Source organism: Rhipicephalus sanguineus, chromosome 3 (genome assembly GCF_013339695.2).
Source record: "Rhipicephalus sanguineus isolate Rsan-2018 chromosome 3, BIME_Rsan_1.4, whole genome shotgun sequence".
NCBI lineage: Eukaryota > Metazoa > Arthropoda > Arachnida > Ixodida > Ixodidae > Rhipicephalus > Rhipicephalus sanguineus.
Window position 1 is genome coordinate 139945586 of NC_051178.1, and position 7094 is coordinate 139952679.

A 7094-nucleotide genomic window follows, 5' to 3' on the forward strand; every position below is an offset into this window, starting at 1 on the left:
CAGGACAGCCGTTCACTGCCAGCGGCTCTTGCTTGTTATTTTTGTAAGTGATGAGATCGCTGCTCAGCTTGCGGACCAGCTAGCCGGTCGCCATCTAATCACAAGAACTTCAATAAGAAGCGTTCGCTCGATGGTGCAAATACCGGTGTGGAGCTTTACTTCGTCTATAAAAGCCCGTTTACGCAATACCGAATCACCGGTGTACAGTAGCGACAACACTGCTAGCGACATTTTTCGTGACGCACTGTGTATACGTATAGAGCTCATAAAACTGCAATGACTTTTCATGTTCTACTTATCAGCTGGCGTAAAACGCTCGTTACCATATACTGACTCACGTGCAATCTTTTAACAATTTCTCTTCAACGAGAGAACATGTGCACCCCAGAAATGCCTATTGTATTATCACGTAGTGGTGACGATGAAGAAGGCGGCAGTCGCTCTGGTAGAAACGAAACTGCTCATTGGGCAAACTTGTACCCAGAAAACTAAGTAACTCAATGTACAAGCAAAGGAACGCTGTACACTGATAGCGGCAATAAATGTCGTTGGCCTTCGGTATTCTGATCATCGGCGGAACGCGCGGTCACACCAGCGATCGAACCTTCCAGCGTTACCGCTCGTGCTCGTGTAAACTCCTGAATGAACTACAGTGCTCGCGTCCTGCGCATAATTATAATAATAATTGTTGCGGTTTTGCATATAAAAACACGATATGGTTATGATGGACGCCGTAGTGGAGGCCCACCTGGCGTTGTTAACGACCACCTGGGGGTTTTCGGCCACCTGCGGTTTTCGACCACTTGGGGCTCTTTGACGTGCACCTGAATCTAAGTACACGGGCCTCGAGCATTTCGCCTCCATCAAAATATGGTCGCCGCGGCTGGATTCGCGCGTAATCTTAACAGGGTAATCTGAAACAACCGCGAAGATTCCGAAATATCGCGGTGCGGCTTGAGCCGAGCATCCTGATAATTTTTTGTGTTTTAAACCCGATCACACCAAAATAAAGAATTAGGAGCGCGTATCAGATAGTTACACAAATCGTCGCAGCACACCGCTGTTATTCACGCTATTACCACCTATAGCTCCGATTACCTGGCGATTAGTACACTCTTAATCATGTCCTGCTTAAAGTGGCAGTCTATAGCCCGGAAACGAGACGAAAAATCTAACGCCTATAGACTGTCTGTTTAGCCGGCACAACCTGTAGGCGGTGCCACCCGTAGCCGTCCCTCGGCGTAGTAGCTTTCTTGGCGGCTCATCTCATAGGCGGGACTCAATATAGGCCGGAGATTTTTCGTCTCAAATCCCGGCTAGTTGAAGGCCGGCTATAGACATCTCCTCGTTCCACGTGACCAGCTGTCCTGGCTACGGAGAGTCCTACCCACGGTGCGTCCCAGCTGCGGCGCGTCCTAGCTATAGGCGGTGTACGAAGCGGCGAAAAATAGATTTTTACGTCACCTTTTAAACTCTATTCTGAGATTTGGAGGCTTAGACACACATTTTATGACATACATAATCCACATACACATATTACATTCAGAAGTAAACCACAGAAAAATTCACAGTAAACACACGCGGATTCGAACTCGCGAACACTCGATCACCAAGCGCGTACGCTAACCACTACACCACATCACGCCGCGGCCACTGTGGTAAAAGAACGGGGGTTTATATGCACCAATGCGCCGCTACGTGCTCTGGCGTATTAGTGCAGTGGAGGTCGTATCAAAATGTAGCGTTCACTGATACGTAAGGAGGCGTTTTTTAAATGACATTCGTGAAAATATATACGGGGTCACTCAAGTTATTGCTGGGAGCATGCTTGAAGCGAAATTGCGGGCTTGGTATAAAAGATGAAACTGTTCCGCATATATTCGGCACTGGCGCCTCAGTGACATTTAAAGAATCTTGGCGCGCATAATACCCGAGTTCTATTGATGTTAGCCGTCAGCCTGTTGCCTTTCGTGGATTGAACGAGTTTTCAACGTCAAGATTCGCTTGCCGTGGAACGTGTGCTCGGAATCCATCCGCGCCAACCGCACAGCGGCGTAGCCGATTACCGACGGAGAATGGAGAATCGCCGCGTTCTCAGTAACGTCGCTGGCCGCTTCACCGCCGACGGTTACCGGGCCGGTAGCCGATATCGTCACTAAGCCTATTCAGTTTATTTCGAAGCCGTAGTCGACCGTGCTTCAGAACAAACCGCTCAGGCTCATATGCCAGGATGTTTTACTTGTTACCGTCGTTGGCTCGACCCTCTCACCGTAATAATTACACACTGAAATGAACATGCGCTGATAATCGTGGTATTGTCAGCCGTATATACAATATGCGAACACGCCCGAGCAGGTGCGGTACGCCGTGCACGCACTGCGGATGAACTTCACTTGTAAAGGAACTCATCTTGGCACTAAACTTTGGATAGTGCACGTCGCTACCCCTCAAATGAATGACACTATTCCAGTAGACATTATTTTAGCTTCCATAAAAAATGTGGGTGACGTTTGCGTCGACCATGGAAGCGAGGAGCTGGCGCTGATTGCATGCAGCTTCGCAGTAGCTCGGCGGACTGCGCCCCGGAGGAAATGCCGTATATGTTGGACGCCACTCGCGCGACATACGTGACTCGTGAATGGGGCTGTGCACGCTGGAGACGCGGCTCGCGGTTCACCGTTCTCAGGCACGCAGTGCGCAGGCAGGAATATGATGGACTGGATCTTATATCCGGCAGCACTTATAGCAGAAATATTTGTGGCGTTCTGTTAGGCCTCCATCAGTGGTCATATTTTTGAGAACGTCTGGATTCACGCTGGTATAGCGGTCCCGCCGCGCTATTTAAATCACGTCACACTCATCTCAAAGCTGCTATATTTTTCACATAAGTTTACTGAAACATTTTCTGGAAGCCCGAGTCCATGCAATGTACTAAGTATAGTATTGCTGCGAAAGGAACTTTCATGGGCATGCAGTGCCTTGTACAAGTTTCACCTTTTGATAAATTTTTGACAAATCTCGCCGTCATTAATACGGCGGAACACGCAAACATTTGCGAGCTACATCCACACAGCTGCATTTGCATGCGCACGCGACTGGGCAGTGTTTGTTGTGCTACACTGCATGGGATAGCCTTCTGGAGTTTTTTACGTATACAGGTACCCAATTTTTTATGCGCGGATTACTGAGACGCGTTGCGTACAGCAGAAATCCAAAACGTAGTATAGTGCTGCATTAACAGAAAATTAATTTACCAGCCATCGAGTAATAGGTTCTAGTGTTGCAGAGCTATGCGCAGATGCTAAAAGACAAGCTATGGTCTACGAAGGATGCAACTTTTGGTGCAAGCTGGATTTTTTTTTTATTGCGCACATGCAAAGCGGTTGCGCCTCAGTGTGGCAGTCGTCAGGAGGAACTTAAACTGCTAAATTATGACATATCGCAAGAAAGTTAACGCAGACTGGCCATTTGTCGACATGGAGTGTTTAACGATTTCTGAACTTTTTGAGCCAATGCAGCGATGTTTGTTATACGAGGTACACCGACCGGCGTGCGCGCTTCGCGCTGGCATATATGTACGTTCCAGACGACGGTCATTTAAATATGCAAATATTGTTTGCCAGACTTAGGCATTGCTTACCGCGGATTGAGGAGAAAATTGTGAACGGTTTTGCGAAATCTAAAACACCTCGTGGAAGCTCTACTGCCTGCACTTGATTTCGACAGCATGCCGTTACTATTAGCAGAACGTTAAATTAGATATGTACATTTCACGGCAAACGATTCGGGCATTTGTCCAAGGAAACATTTTGTTTTTTATCACTACCAACCTATCTTATGTCCACATGAAGACGAATGTCTCTTCACTAATCCTCCATTGATCCTATCCAGCGTCTTCATTACTATTTTTGTGTGTTTGTGGCATGCACAAGAAGGAAGAAAGCAGTCAGGTTGCGGTATCCCTAATGCGGACTCCTTGACGTCAAGTGGCAGGCCGTGTAGTGGTTGATTGTTGGCTAACAGAGTTTTAGAATTGTGTACGCACACGTTGCGTTGGCTGGGCTCGTACGCTATATTGTATTCGGAAAGTAACGTGCGTATACCAGTGTTTAGTCTTTGACAGATGCGCAGTGGCAACAAACACAAGAAATTGTGCACACGAAGCTCTGGTTACCGTATGGTAATTCTACCTCATTTTAACCACGTGGGATTTTTTAACGTGAACCGATTACATCACATAGGAGCGTTTTCGCGCTCAGTTCCCCCTTGATGGGTACCTAGATTAACCATTAACAGTGAGCTTGTAAACTATAAGCGTGCAGTGTGTTAGACATGCGTATAAAAATTCGCATCGTTTTTTTTTTAGTAGCGGCGTTTAAAGCATGGACGCGCCACGTTCCCCATAAATGTACCGTTCAGCGGAATCATTTCGGTTGAGAATGACTTCACGGACCATACCAACTTCATAGTTCAAGAGTACCCGCTGTGTCTAGCGTGTATAAGCATGCGAGAAACAGGTACTGCTCAGGTGTTAAAATAATTATTTATTGTAAAAAAATATAAACAGCGCTAAACGCAATGCTCAGCGCTGAAGGAAACGATAAACGTGCCATCCGATGTTTTCTTTTTTGAGAAATGTATTCTGGTGCTGAATACCTTTGATCTTTTCAATGTGTCTTCAGCAGCTTCCCGCCGGCAAAACACCTGGGAAACAACTAGGTTCATAATACTCTGCACAAGACGAAGTATTGAGCATACCCAATTGGGTATGTGAGGTCCTTAATATAGTACATCGTCAAGCACCAAATAAGGGCTTTCTCTAGAAGTGTGCCAACCGAAGGTTTCACTTTCTCTTGCACTTGATCGCAGTAGAACGCCTTGTTGTCGTACTCCCTCGAAATTCAGCGGTCAGGTGATGGGCGGGCTGCTGTGATGTCATCCTGACGGAAAAAAAAAAAGAAAAGCAAAGGACACATGCGACGTTATGTTCTTAGATCACCTGGTGTTTTCGCCCATCACACAAAAACTTCTACCTAGTAAACGGACGTTTCCAATCTGTTATGCACCTTGTCGAATTTTGTGTAGACAGCGTCATAGAAGTTATAAATATGAAAGTGTTTTCAGAAGTTGCTAATGAAGCTTTCTAATACTGTTTTAACCATAAACTTACTACAGTTATGAGAGAAAGCGTAGCATGATTTCCACAGATATACTCATCGATCTCCACGAAATACATGCGGGCATTGCACATCTGACCGAGTATTACTTTGACCTTGTCGAACTTCTCCACGAAACTTCCAGTTTTTCTTAAAAGTGAAGCTCTGTTTCGAATGTCGGCTGCAAGTCAAAACCACAGCACAGCCGCAATTTGATGAGAATCACGTACAAAGAACGCAGTTTAACAATAGACTCACGATTCATTCGTTAAGTAAATAAAGTGGCAGGTAAACTTGGCTTGAAATTTGGTTGCACACTATTGCACAATATTGCAAACGAATTTTCTTAATACCAGGGGAATGCAAGTAACGGTGAATATTTGAATGGCAGGAGCCAATGCATGATTAAAAATTAATTCGCTGCGGCGGGTCAATGCTCGGCTGCGATATTTAGATGGGAGTGAAACACACACACAAAAAAACGAAAATGAATAAAAAACACAAAGAAAGATCGTATATGCTCAGTTACGGCATTGTAAACAACACCACGGCCGGTGTTGCTGCTGCTGCTGCTGCTGCTGCTGCTGCTGCTGCTGCTGCTGCTGCTGCTGCTGCTGCTGCTGCTGGAGACCCTGCAAGGTGGGAGCTCCTGGCCGGTTGCTCGATAAAATTGCGCCTGGCTCTTGTGTCAGAAGGTTTTGTCACCAGGAAACGTATTCAAGTTCTGTGTATACTAACACGAGGATGAACGAGAATTATATCCCTTATTACGACTGCTTTACGCACTTCACTTCTGGGTCATTCCACGCCAAACGTCCCAGACATTGCGCTCGACCCTCTCCAATTGTATTGTAAAAAATTGTGGACGTTCATATCAGTGCACTATTTGCCATCGGAAAGTATTTTTCGGAAAAAAAAATTTCTTGTCTGTTACAGTGATTTGAATTTTGCCGTAGTGGGTGAAACATAGGTTGCGAAAAAAATACTCTAAAAAATACAATACTTTACAGAACCCCTTAAATATCTGCTGTTTACTTGAAAAGGAATGGCACTATCTTATTATCGCCCATTGACGACCACTACTTTGTCTCACGATGTGCTTTGTGGTGAAGCAATGCTGCAATTCTGCGCCCAATTTGATTATTTTTTTTAAATTCTACGAATATTACAGACAAAATAGGGCTATATCACATGGCTGGATAGTTGGCAGTAAGCGTGTCAAAAAAGTATTGAAGTCGATGACCGAGTAGTTTCGAAGTGGAAATGGCGCAAACATTGAAAAATGTGTGAAATGCTCCACGTTCAGGCACATGTGGAGTGGTGATGCAGTCCAAGCAAAAAGGCACGCTTGGTCTCGTTGGGAAGAGTAAACAAAGGAAATTTATTTGTGAAAGTTTAATCGGAGTGTTTTTTTGTTTTTGGCGAGAAACAAAAATTTAAGTATAGCATTCGCGGCGTGCCTGGGCGCGGGCCCGTAAGTCCGCTTCACTGCGCCGCCACTGTTCCTTGGGGCAACGGAAATATGTAGCGCCCACGCGGGTGGCACGATCGTGTGCTGCTGTGAGTTTTCACGTTTCGACACGCCTTCTTCGGCTTTCCGCAGTGCTGCCGACGAAGTGTCAGGGAAAACGAGTGATGGTTCGTTTAAAATATATTATTAATTAATAAAAGTGGCTAACAGGCACCGGAAATATACTTATAATTCTTTTTTATGGGCAGCTCGCTTGAACGTGACTCGCGCCATTCGTGCCTCGGAGCCGAATGGTGCTACGTATTGTTACGCTCGGACCTTCGGCAGAGGTGAACATTGCTCCGGTGATCGCGTCGCCGAGGGAGCACGCGGCACTCGAAGGTTCGTCTTTCGGCCGCATCCCTTGGCCAGCGCGTAAGAGAAACATTGCGATGGTGAGTTATCCTGCTATGGGTGTCATATTTGAG